Source organism: Somniosus microcephalus, chromosome 8 (genome assembly GCF_052327205.1).
Source record: "Somniosus microcephalus isolate GS21.2 chromosome 8, FLI_Smic_1.0, whole genome shotgun sequence".
In the NCBI taxonomy this organism is placed as follows: domain Eukaryota; kingdom Metazoa; phylum Chordata; class Chondrichthyes; order Squaliformes; family Somniosidae; genus Somniosus; species Somniosus microcephalus.
In genome coordinates, this window is record NC_140994.1 from 70,667,725 (window position 1) to 70,681,063 (window position 13,339).

Consider the following 13,339-nt stretch of genomic DNA (forward strand, 5'->3'; position numbering starts at 1 on the left):
CCAAGTCCTTCTCGGGCTAGGGGGGCGCTATTTAAAGGGGACTGCACGAGTATAAAAGCGGCAGCCATTTTGGGTGGGCATCTTGCTGGTTGTTGGAGAGAGTTGCTGACCTTCAGTGGGAGAGCGTACTCTTCATTGAGCCAGCGGTTCCTTTGGACCTTCAGCCCTGTCCACAACAGTTTGCTGGTGAGATATTACTGCGTCTTACTTCTCTCACATTGTAATGGGAGCTGCTTTGGAGGGGAACGTCCTGCTGGTTGAACATATGGCAAGGGCACAGAGGCGGAGGGAGAGAGGGCCGGGAATGGCCAGAAGGAGGAGGGGCAATGGACGTCGCCAAATGCGACCTTACGCTGCCAGGGTTTTCAGGCAGTAGGTGTCATACATTGCCATGTCGGAGGAGCAGTGTATGCGAAGACTCCGATTCGCAAAGGATGTGGTGACTGAGCTGTGCCACCTGCTTGCTGAAGATCTGCAGCCGTGGCTACGGTGCAGGACCTCGCTGTTGGTGGCCGTCAAAGTCACTGTTGCCCTAAACTTTTTCGCCAGCGGCTCGTTTCAGGCAGCAACTGGGGACATTGCAAATATTTCTCAATTTGCGGTGCATTGCTGCATCCGGCAAGTTACAGCTGCCCTATATAGGAGGCGGGAATTAATCACCTTCCCTTTGACCCTGGAGAAGCAGGGGGAGCGCGCACAGGGCTTCGCGGCTATAGCAGACTTCCCCATGGTGCAGGGCGCCATTGATTGCACACACGTGGCTTTGCGGGCGCCATTACAGAATCCCGAAGAGTTCCGCCACCGCAAGGGGTTCCACTCCCTCAATGTGCAGCTGGTCTGTGACCACCGGCAGATGATCATCGCGGTCAACGCCCAATTCCCTGGCAGCAGCCACGCTTTCATCCTGCGGCAGACCTCAGTGGCTGACCTTTTCGAGGCCCCGACTCACCCACGAGGCTGGCTTCTTGGCGACAAGGGCTATCCTCTCTGCACATGGCTCATGACCCCGCTACGTTTGGCCAGCATGCCGGCAGAAGAGCATTACTACACCAGGCATCAGGTGACCAGGAACATTGTGGAGCACACAATCGGTGTGCTCAAGCAGCGGTTCCGTTGTCTCGACCATTCAGGGGGCGCCCTGCAGGACTCGCCGGAGCAAGTGTCGCGCATCGTCGTGGTCTGCTGCATGCTCCACAACCTGGCCATCCGACCTTGAATGTCCAGCAGAGGAGGAGGAGGACGAGGAGGAGGAAGACGGGAGGGGTCCAGAAACTGGAAGGGCCATCCGTCAGAGGCTCATAAGGACTCGGTTCTAGGCCCCTCTGACGGAATGCTGGGTGTAATTGGATCAGTGCCCTCCGGTTCGCCCAAAGCCTATGAAGGCCACCATGCTTGTAAATAGTCTAGAGTTCCAGTGTAAATAAAACATTTTCTTTATTTTCCAAAAAGTGCTTCCTTCCAGCATGACAAAGGAATGGCAACAGAAAGCATAACTAACGAACTAACAGTCGGAGTCGGAGCACGGAGCAGTGAGGTGAGGCGGAGCCCGGGATAAAAACCGGCGCAAGCAGCGAGGCCCGACCAGTCGGAGTCGGAGCAGGGAGCAGCGAGGTGAGGCGGAGCCCGGGATAAAAACCGGCGCAAGCAGCGAGGCCCGACCAGTCGAAGTCGGAGCAGGGAGCAGCGAGGTGAGGCGGAGCCCGGGATAAAAACCGGCGCAAGCAGCGAGGCCCGACCAGTCGGAGTCGGAGCACGGAGCAGCGAGGTGAGGCGGAGCCCGGGATAAAAACCGGCGCAAGCAGCAAGGCACACCAACTCAGCAGCGGGGAGAGAGGTAAAAAGTAATCAGAGTGTGACGTCACCAGGGAGCAGGTAAGTGATTGGTTGGTGAGTATTTCTCTTTTTTAAACTTTAACTCTGTAGTTTATAGTTACTAGGGTCTTTTCCGGTGTAGCAGGGACTGTTGGTAGACTATACAAGCGCCTTAGAGATATCTTTAATTGGTGATAGTAAATTAATTTAAATTAATTAAAGGGTAAGTCATGCCAGGAGAGCCCAGCCCCGTGTTATGCTCCTCTTGCTCTATGTGGGAATTCAGGGACACTGCCGGTGCCCCTGATGACGTGTGCCGGAAATGCATCCAGGTGCAGCTACTAGCAGACCGCATTGAGGCGCTGGAGCTGCGGGTGGATGGGTTGTTGAGCATTCACGATGCTGAGAGGGTCGTGGATAACACGTTTAGTGAGTTGGTCACACCGCAGGTAAGGGCTGCACAGGAAGAAAGGAAATGGGTGACCACCAGGCGGAGCAATAGAAGCAGGCAGGTAGTGCAGGAGACCCCTGTGACCATTCCCCTCTCAAACAGGTATACCGATTTGGATACTGTTGAGGGGGATGACTCACCAGGGGAAGGCAGCAGCAGCCAACTTCCTGGCACTGGGGGTGCTCCTGCTGCCCAGGAAGGGAGGAAAAAGAGTGGGAGAGCAATAGTGGTAGGGGATTCTATAGTAAGGGGAACAGATAGGCGTTTCTGTGGCCGTAGACGTGAATCCAGGATGGTTTGTTGCCTCCCTGGTGCCAGGGTCAAGGATGTCACTGAGCGGCTGCAGGGCATTCTGGAGGGGGAGGGTGAACAGCCAGAGGTCGTGGTCCACATTGGTACCAACGACATAGGTAAAAAGAGGGATGAGGTCCTGCAGCAAGAATTTAGGGAGCTAGGTGGAAGATTAAAGAGCAGGACCTCAAAGGTTGTAATCTCTGGATTACTCCCGGTGCCACGTGCTAGCGAGTATAGGAATAGGAAGATAGAACAGATGAATGCGTGGCTAAAGGGATGGTGCAGGGGGGAGGGCTTTAGTTTCCTGGATCACTGGGTCTGCTTCTGGGAAAGGTGGGACTTGTACAAGTCGGACGGTTTACACCTGAACCAGAGGGGAACCAATATCCTTGCGGGGAGGTTTGCTAGCACTGCTGGGGGGGACCAAAGTGGCAATCTGTGTGTAGAGCCAGATGATGTAGGCGGGGTTTTAAATGAATTTTTTGCATCTGTGTTCACTATGGAGAAAGACGATGTAGACATAGAAATCGGGCAAGGGTACTGTGACATACTTGAACATATTAGCATCGAGAGGGAGGAGGTGCTAGCGGTTTTAGCAGGCCAAAAAGTGGATAAATCCCCAGGCCCAGACGAGATGTATCCCAGGCTGCTGTGGGAGGCAAAGGAGGAGATTGCAGGGGCTCTGACACAAATTTTCAGAACCTCTCTGGCCACAGGGGATGTACCAGAGGACTGGAGAACAGCTAACGTCGTACCATTATTCAAGAAGGGTAGCAGGGATAAACCAGGGAATTACAGGCCAGTGAGCCTAACATCTGTGGTAGGGAAATTATTGGAAAAAATTCTGAGGGACAAAATTAGTCTCCACTTGGAGAGGCAAGGATTAATCGGGGATAGTCAGCATGGCTTTGTCAAGGGAAAATCATGTCTGACAAATCTGATTGAATTTTTCGAGGGGGTGACTAGGTGTGTGGATGAGGGAAATGCTGTGGATGTGGTTTACATGGACTTCAGTAAAGCTTTTGACAAAGTCCCGCATAGGAGACTGGTCAAGAAGGTAAGAGCCCATGGGATCCAGGGTGCCTTGGCGCGTTGGATCCTAAACTGGCTGAGTGGCAGGAGGCAGAGGGTGATGGTCGAAGGTTGCTTTTGTGACTGGAAGCCTGTGTCCAGTGGGGTACCTTAGGGATCGGTGCTGGGTCCCTTGCTGTTTGTGATCTACATAAATGATTTGGATGAGAATGTAAAAGGTATGATCAGTAAGTTCGCAGATGACACGAAAATTGGTGGGGTGGTAAATTGCGAGGAGGAAAGCCTCAGGCTACAGGACGATATAAACGGGTTGGTCAGATGGGCGGAAAAGTGGCAAATGGAATTTAACCCTGAAAAGTGCGAGGTGATGCATTTTGGACGGACAAATAAGGCAAGGGAATACACAATGAGTGGTAGGACCCTAGGAAGTACAGAGGGTCAGCGGGACCTTGGTGTACATGTACATAGATCCCTGAAGGCAGCGGAACAGGTAGATAAGGTGGTTAAAAAGGCATATGGGATACTTGCCTTCATTAGCCGAGGCATAGAATATAAGAGCAGGGAGGTTATGATGGAGCTGTACAAAACGCTGGTGAGGCCACAGCTGGAGTACTGTGTGCAGTTCTGGTCGCCTCACTATAGGAAGGATGTGATTGCTTTGGAGAGGGTGCAGAGAAGATTCACCAAGATGTTACCTGGGATGGAGCGCCTCAGCTATGAAGAAAGACTAAACAGGCTGGGGTTGTTTTCCTTGGAGCAAAGAAGACTGAGGGGGGACCTGATTGAGGTGTACAAAATGATGAGGGGCATAGATAGGGTAGATAAAGAGGAACTTTTCCCCTTAGTAGGGGGGTCAATAACAAGGGGGCATAGATTCAGGGTAAGGGGCAGGAGATTTAGAGGGGATTTGAGGAGGAACTTTTTCACCCAGAGGGTGGTTGGAATCTGCAACTCACTGCCTGAAAGAGTGGTAGAGGCAGGAACCCTCACAACATTCAAGAAGCATTTGGATGAGCACTTGAAATGCCATTGCATACAAGGCTATGGACCAAATGCTGGAAAATGGGATTAGACTGGACAGGGATTGATGGACGGCGCAGACACGATGGGCCAAAGGGCCTCTTTCTGTGCTGTAAAACTCTATGAACATAACTGTCTGGCAAACCCGCGACACTACCCAAAACATTACTAACATTCACAGCAGGTGTAGACGGCCTTGAATTCTACAAATGAGACGTCTCAACAGCTCCCTCTACTCTTTACCCCTTGATGGAGATCTACTTCTCTTACGAGATCGGCCCCTTCCCTCCCTGCAGCTCCTCCGTAATTGTACCTCAGTGGCTGCGTCAAGGCTGGGGGACGCCTGCTGAGTGTCCGAAAGGGCAGAAGCCCCTGAGGGACGGCCTGGACGACCTCTGGGCTTGGAGGACCCGGATGATGATTGGTCCAACTGTGAATGGTTGGAAGCAGTCTGTCCTGCAGGTGGTGGCAGCTGCAGTGGAAACTTGCCAGCGGTGGCATCAGGAATGCTTACAACCTGAGAGCGGACACCTGCTCCGTGGTCGGCCGACACACTGGCACTCTGACGGGGCAGGACCGCAGTGTGCGCCACAATCGGCTGGTCCAAAGATTGATGGCCTGCTGTGGTGCTGCAAGGGCCCCGGGTAATCCTGCCTGATCCAGCTAGGGTGGCAGCAGTCAGTGTTCGCGTGGCCTCAATCTGCGTGTGCAGGAAGCCAGCAAGTGACTGCGTGGCAGCACTGAGCACTTGCGTGGCAGGTGCCAGTGCTTCGGAGAAGCCTTGGACAGTCCTTTCCACAGCTTCGGACAAGGCCGGGACAGTCCTTTCCACTGCTTCGGACAAGGCCGGAACAGTCCTTTCCACTGCTTCGGTCAAGCCCTGGACAGACCTTTCCAGGGCTGGCCCAAAGCCCTGGACAGTCCTTTCCATTGCTGCCCCGAAGCCCTGGACAGTCCTTTCTATTGCTGCCCCAAAGTCCTGCACACTCTTTGCCAGTGTGTCGATGGAGGCAGGCATCCTCCCCACTGCAGCCATCAGCTCAGTGTGCCTGAGCCGAGCCTGGGCGCTCATTTCCGAAAGGCTACGCACCTCCTCTGCACTCTGTGCGGCAGTCATCGTGGCCTGCCTCGCCCTCCGGGGAGACGGCCCCCGAGCTTCCCGACCCCCCTCGCGTTGCTGCAGCCCGCTGGTTCCTGCAACTGGTTCCTCATCAGAGACCCCCCCCCCCTCCCCTCCAGGGAACTACTATCCCCAGTCTCCAGATGGGCTGGCTCCTCTGAGGCTGGCACCGATGTTCCGGGTTCCTCCTGCTCGTCGCCTCCGGAGGCAGTGGCACTGGCAACTTGAGGGCCCGGCTCCCGAGCTGGTGATGCAGCATCTGAAAGCAGAGAGGTTGAAGAGTGGCTTTAGCGAAAGGACAGGGTGGCAGCAAGGGATGCAAGATTGCTGCAATGCTATGACATGGGTCCAGAGTGAAAAAGCATGCTGGTGGGGGGGAACAAGTGGAAGGAGACAGCTCAAAAAGGTGAGGACCTTACCATCGCTGTGCACAATGGGGTCGGCAGCTCCAGTGGTGACAGGACCAATCATACGGCCTCCAACAATCTGGTGAACTCTCTCTTCGAGATCCGCGAGAGTCTGGCGTTGAGGACGTCCTCCTCCGGTGCGAAGCTGCTCCTTGCGGTTCCTCGCCAGCTTGGCCTGCAGGAGAAAGGACGGGAAGTAATTGATGCGCTATCAATTACTCATAAAAGACTGAGAGTTAAGAGAGTAACTAAAGGCTTTTATTAACAAAAGAATGAAGGTCTGCCTCGAGTGGTCGACCGGTCCAGAAATACAAAGGGCTGGGGAGCAGTCACCTTTATACTAGGACTTGTGGGAGGAGTCAGCCGAGGCATGTCCACAGTGGAATACAAACAGTGGTTTACCACATTCACCCCTTGTTTAAAATTGAGTCCGGCGGGGTGAAGTGTATTAAAAGTTAGTGTATTGGAGTCTCTCCGGAGGTCTTGTCTGCCGCTGTGATCGGCGTGGCGACGGCAGGGGTAGTGGAGCTTCCGGCGTCGAGTCCTGCGTGGGCTGTGGCACAGGCGTGTCGTCCTCGTAGATGTCGAGCGGGTCGCGGGGCCCAGGCCTGCCGTCTGCTGGGGCTGGATATCGGATCGTGGGGGGGGGTGGTAGTGAGTAGTGGGTTACTGCGGCCCCCGAGGGTGCAAGGTCTCTTATGGAGACTGTGTCCTCCCGCCCGTCCGGGTATGCAATGTAAGCATACTGGGGGTTGGCGTGGAGGAGGTCGACCCTCTCGACCAGGGGGTCCGTTTTATGGGTCCTCACGTGCCTTCTCAGTAGGACCGGCCCTGGGGACGTCAGCCATGGCGGTAGCGATGTCCCCGATGTGGACTTCCTTGGGAAGACAAACATTTTCTCATGAGGGGTGGCGTTAGTGGCAGTGCAGAGCAGTGACCGAATAGAGTGGAGCGCATCGGGGAGCACATCCTGCCAGCGGGAGGTTGGAAGGCCCCTAGACTTTAAGGCTAGCAGGGCGGCCTTCCAAACTGTCGCATTTTCTCTTGCCACCTGTCCGTTCCCCCGGGGGTTGTAACTGGTGGTCCTGCTTGTGGCAATACCCCTAGTTCGCAGGTACTGACGGAGTTCGTCGCTCATAAACGATGAGCCCCGGTCGCTATGGATATAGCTGGGGAAACCGAACAGGGTGAAGAGGTCGTTCAGACATTTAATGACCGTGGCACTGGTCATGTCCGGGCAGGGGATGGCGAACGGGAAACGGGAGTACTCATCAATAATATTGAGGAAGTACACATTGCGGTCGGAGGAGGGGAGAGGCCCTTTAAAATCAACGCTCAGGCGCTCGAAGGGGCGAGTGGCTTTTATCAGGTGAGCCCTGTCTGGTCTATAAAAGTGCGGTTTGCACTCAGCGCAGACTTGGCAGTTCCTGGTCATGGTCCTGACCTCCTCAATAGAGTAAGGCAGGTTGCGGGCCTTGATGAAGTGGAAGAACCTGGTGACCCCCGGGTGGCAGAGGTCATTGTGGAGGGCCCGCAGTCTATCGATCTGCGCGCTGGCGCAGGTGCCACGCGATAGCGCATCCGGGGGTTCATTGAGCTTCCCGGGCCGGTACAAGATCTCGTAATTGTAGGTGGAAAGTTCGATTCTCCACCTCAAGATCTTGTCATTTTTGATTTTGCCCCTCTGCTTGTTGTTAAACATGAAAGCAACTGAACGTTGGTCAGTGAGCAGGGTAAATCGTTTTCCGGCCAGGTAGTGCCTCCAATGACGCACAGCCTCCACAATCGCCTGGGCCTCCTTCTCAACAGCGGAGTGTCTGGTCTCCGGGCCTTGGAGGGTTCGTGAAAAGAAGGCCACGGGTCTCCCCGCCTGATTGAGGGTAGCGGCCAGGGCAAAGTCGGACGCGTCGCTTTCCACCTGGAAGGGGATGGATTCGTCCACTGCGTGCATGGTGGCTTTGGCAATGTCTTCCTTGATACGGTGGAAGGCTAAGCGGGCCTCTGCCGTCAAGGGAAAAGAGGTGGACTTGATCAGCGGATGGGCCTTGTCCGCATAGTAGGGGACCCACTGGGCATAATAGGAGAAAAACCCTAGGCACCTCTTCAGGGCCTTGAGGCAGTGGGGCAGTGGGAGTTCCATAAGGGGACGCATCCGGTCGGGGTCGGGGCCGATGACTCCGTGTTCCACAACACAGCCAAGGATGGCGAGGCGGTTTGTGCGGAATATGCACTTCTCCTTGTTATATGTCAGGTTCAGGAGTTGGGCGGTGCGGAGGAATTTTTCGAGGTTTGCGTCATGGTCCTGCAAGTCACGGCCGCAGATGGTCACATTGTCCAGATATGGGAAAGTGGCCTGCAACGCATTTTGATCTACCATCCGGTCCATCTCCCTTTGAAAGACGGAGACCCCGTTGGTGACGCCAAAGGGAACCCTAAGGAAGTGGTAGAGGCGGCCGTTTGCCTCAAAGGCAGTATACTGGCGGTCCTCAGGGCGGATAGGGAGCTGGTGGTACGCTGATTTCAGGTCAATGGTCGAGAAGACGCGGTACTGCGCGATCTGGTTGACCATATCAGCTATACGGGGGAGTGGGTAGGCGTCCAGCAGGGTGTAGCGATTTATTGTCTGGCTGTAGTCGATGACCAGGCGCTGCTTCTCGCCGGTCTTAACGACCACAACCTGGGCTCACCAGGGGCTGGTGCTGCCCTCAATAATCCCTTCCTTCAGGAGCCGCTCCACTTCGGTTTTAATGAAAACCCTGTCCCCGGCACTGTATCGCCTGCTCTTTGTGGCGATGGGCTTACAGTCGGGGGTGAGGTTAGCAAACAGTGGGGGGGGGGGGGGGGGTGACTCTGAGTGTGGAGAGGTTGCACCTGGTGCACGGCGGGCAATTTGGGAGCTGCTGGCTGCGGACTGTGAGTGGGGGTAGGGGTCCACCGTACGCCATCGTAACACTTTTAAGGTGGCACTGAAAATCTAACCCCAGCAGGACGGCAGCGCAGAGGTCGGGCAGGACCAGAAGTTTAAAATGATCGTACACGGTCCCGTCTACTACGAGTGTCACTACGCAGTAGCCGCCGATGTCCGCCGACTGGGACTCGGAGGCCATAGAAATCCGCTGGTGCGCAGGCAGGACTGGGAGAGAGCAACGCCGCACCGTGTCGGGGTGGATGAAGCTCTCCGTGCTCCCAGAGTCAAAAAGGCAGATTGTATCGTGGCCATTTACCTTAATGTCCATTGTGGAACTGGCCAGCTGGTGCGGTCTCGCTTGGTCCAGTGTAACGGATGCCAGCGTAGGGGTCGGTGTGTCGCTGCGGGTATCAGATGAGGCGGTGTTGGGGGCCTGCTGCGTTCCGGCTGTCGTCCAAGATGGCGGCGTCCATGATCCCCATGTGGCTGGAGGCGTCCAAAATGGCTGCTGTACCGGTGGTTCGCACATGGCCGGGGAGGCCCAAGATGGCGGCCCGCATGGCCCGCACGCGGCGCTGCTGGGGTTCGGGGTGGCTTTGGCCCTGCAGACGTTAGCGTAGTGTCCCTTCTTCCCGCAGCCCGAGCAGATCGCGTTTTTCGCCGGGCAGCGCGCTCTGGGGTGTTTTGCCTGGCCACAGAAGTAGCATTTCTGGCCTTGGGGCACTGCTGTCTGGCCTTGGGACACTGCTGCGGTAGTTGGGCCGTTGCTGGGGTGTGGCTGGGGTGGCACGGCGCTATGAGGCGGTCCTACCGTGTCCCAGGCTGTCATTCCCCGCGGCGTCCACGGTGCAGAGGAGTAGGCATCCATGCCCCGGTAGGCTGCATCCAATGATAGTGCGAGTTCAGAGGCCTTGTTGAGGTCGAGGTCACTCTGCTCCAACAGTCGCTGTCGGGTGTAATTGGATCTGTGGCCCGCTACAAAAGCGTCCCGGATAAGTTCCTCTGTGTACACGGCGGCCTTTATATCCTTACAACCACAGGCCCGGCCAAGCACAGACAGTGCCTGAAGGTATTCCACGGTCGATTCCCCAGGTTGTTGTTTACGACTCCCCAGAAGGTGCCTGGCGTACACTTCGTTCACTGGGCGTGTACTGGTCCTTGAGGAGCTTGATAGCGTCCGCGTACGAGGTCGCGTCTTGGATGACCGAGTACACTCGGTGGTTCACTTTGGAGGTCAGGACATCCAGTTTGTCCTCGTCCGATTTGATTGCTGCGGAGGCGGTCAGGAATTTTTCGAAACACTTAAGCCAGTGAGTAAACTTGGTGGATGAGTCCGCCTCCCGATGATCTAAGTCCAGGCATGCTGGTGTGAGGATCTTCTCCATTATAAAAATTTTGTTAATAAAATTGATGCGCTATCAATTACTCATAAAAGACTGAGAGTTAAGAGAGTAACTAAAGGCTTTTATTAACAAAAGAATGAAGGTCTGCCTCGAGTGGTCGACCGGTCCAGAAATACAAAGGGCTGGGGAGCAGTCACCTTTATACTAGGACTTGTGGGAGGAGTCAGCCGAGGCATGTCCAGGCATGTACACAGTGGAATACAAACAGTGGTTTACCACAGTAATGAAACATGATGCCCTGAGTTGTCATCTCATGCCCCCCATGGTGGAATAGCCCTTACATGATGCCCTGAGTTGTCATCTCATGTCCCCCATGGTGGAATAGCCCTTACATGATGCCCTGAGTTTAATGTGCATGTGTGTTCCCAGAAAGGGCCATGGGTGCTTGCTGACAGATGGCCAATGGGGCATCGCGCACCCTCTGGCCATAAAGTCAGGTGCAGATGGAGGGATGAAGAAGTTTGGTGAAACACCACTCACCCGCACGACCCGAGTGAGGTCGTTGAATTTCTTCCTGCACTGCACAGGGCTCCTGGTCACCATGCTGCTGGAGTTGACCTTTTGAGAAACTTCCCTCCAAGCTCTTCGGTATTCCTTCTGATTAGGCCTCCTGCCATTGTCGGGGTACAGCACATCTCGCCGGCGCTTCACTGCACCTACCAATTCATCCAGTGCCCCACTGGTGAAGCGCTCCGCTCTCTGCCTCACCCTCTCCACCTTCTGAAAGTTTGTAACGCCACAGAATGGCCAGCTCCGATTTTGAGGCCTACAAGGCGCAGAGTGTGGCTGCTGATCCTTACTGACCCACCCCCTTAAGAGCTGGCCGGCACCTGAAAGTCTCGTGGTCAGCGGTAATTGACAGCACCTGCGCTGCGCCCGCCCGCCCGCCCCGATATTGAGTAGTGCCGCAAGGTTAGCGCCTTAGGAGTCCCGTGTAACGCCTGATTTTGCGCCTCAATCACCTTTAGGGGCGCTGCAATCCAATATCGCGTGAGATGGCGATAAGTTGCGTCTGGCTATAAAATTTGCGCAGCGCCAATTCTAACGCCCCAAGCGGGGCTATACCTAATTTCTAGGCCATTATGTTTTTGTATTGTAGCATATCTTTGCAGAATGCCAGCTTGGGTCAGTGGTAGCATCTTGCCCCAGTCAGAAGATTGTGGGATCAAGCCCCACTACAGGATTTGACTGAATAATTAGGCTGATCCTTCAGTGCAGTATTGAGGGAGTCAGCTGTTTGCAATTTATATTAATGACTTAGATGAAGGGACCGAGTGTAATGTATCCAAGTTTTCTGACAATACAAAGCTAGGTGGGAAAGTAAGCTGTATGGAGGACACAGAGTCTGAAAAGGAATAATAGACAGGTTAAGTGAGTGGGCAAGAAGGTGGCAGTTGGAGTACAATATGGGGAAATGTGAGGTTATTCGCTTTGGTAGGAAGAATAGAAAAACAGAATTTTTTTAAATGGTGAGAAACTATTAAATGTTGGTGTTCAGAGAGATTTGGGTGTCCTTGTACAGGAAACACATAAAGTTAACATGCAGGTACAGCAAGAAACTAGGAAGGCAAATGGTACGTTGGCCTTTATTGCAAGGGGGTTGGAGTACAACAGTAAGGAAGTCTTTCTGCAATTGTACAGGGCTTTGGTAAGACCACACCTGGAGTACTGTTTTGGAATCCGTACCCAAGGAACGATATACTTGCCTTAGAGGGGGTTCAACGAAGGTTCACTAGATTGATTCCTGGGATGAGAGGGTTGTCCTTTGAGGAGAGATTGAGTAAATTGGGCCTATACTCTCTGGAGTTTAGAAGAATGAGAGGTGATCTCATTGAAACATATAGGATTCTGGAGGGGGATTGACAGGGTAGATGCTGAGAGGTTGTTTCCTCTGGCTGGAGAGTCTAGAACTAGGGTCACAGTCTCAGAATAAGGGGTCGGCCATTTAGGTCTGAGATGAGGAGGAATTTCTTCACTTAGAGGGTTGTGAATCTTTGGAATTCTCTACCCTAAAGGGCTGTGGTTAGGGTTGTAGATGCTGAGTCGTTGAGTAAAGTCAAGGCTGAAATAGATTTTTGGACTCTAGGAGAAATCAAGGGATATGGGGATCGGGCGGGAAAGTGGAGTTGAGGTCAAAGATCAGCCATGATCTTATTGAATGGCGGAGCAGGCTGGAGGGGCCGTATGGATTGCTCCTGCTCCTATTTTTTATGTTCTTTAGGAAGAGACGTTAAACCAAGACCCTTCTGGTGGATATAAAAGATCCCATGGCACTACTCCAAGAGGAACCCCTGGTGTCCAGGAAAACATTCATCCCTCAATCAACACCTTCAAAACAGATTAATTGGTCTTAATGCTGTGCAAATTGGCTGCTGTGCTTGCCTCCATAACTACAGTAACTACACTCTAAAAGGTAATTCATTGACTGTAAGAATGTGAACCGCACTATATAAACACAAGGTCTTTCTATCTTTCTTAAAAGATACGATATTAAAAAATGCAAATTATTTTGAGGAGATAACTGTACTTGTCAAGCCATTCGGTTAGATCCTTTAAATATCTTACAGGATTGTTCAAATAAAATACCCATGTAGTGTCAGCTGTGGCTCAGTTGGTAGCACTCTCGCCTCGGAGTCAGAAGGTTGTGGGTTCAAGTCCCACTCGAGACTTGAGCACTAAAATCTAGGCTGATGCTGGTGCAGTACTGAGGGAGTGCTTTACTGTCGGAGGTGCCGTCTTTTGGATGAAACGTTAAACCGAGGCCCCGTCTGCCCTCTCAGGTGGACGTAAAAGATATCATGGCACTATTTCGAAGAAGAGCAGGGGAGTTATCCCCGGTGTCCTGACCAATATTTATCCCTCAATCAACATCACTAAAACAGATTATCTGGT

General features: G+C 53.6%; 1 protein-coding gene across 3 annotated transcripts in view; it reads right to left on the reverse strand.

Moving 5' to 3' along the window:
- lipf (lipase F, gastric type) overlaps nucleotides 1-13,339 on the reverse strand; it is a 78,515-nt gene that overhangs the window by 28,494 nt on the left and 36,682 nt on the right. The gene's annotated exons all lie outside the window — the stretch shown is intronic.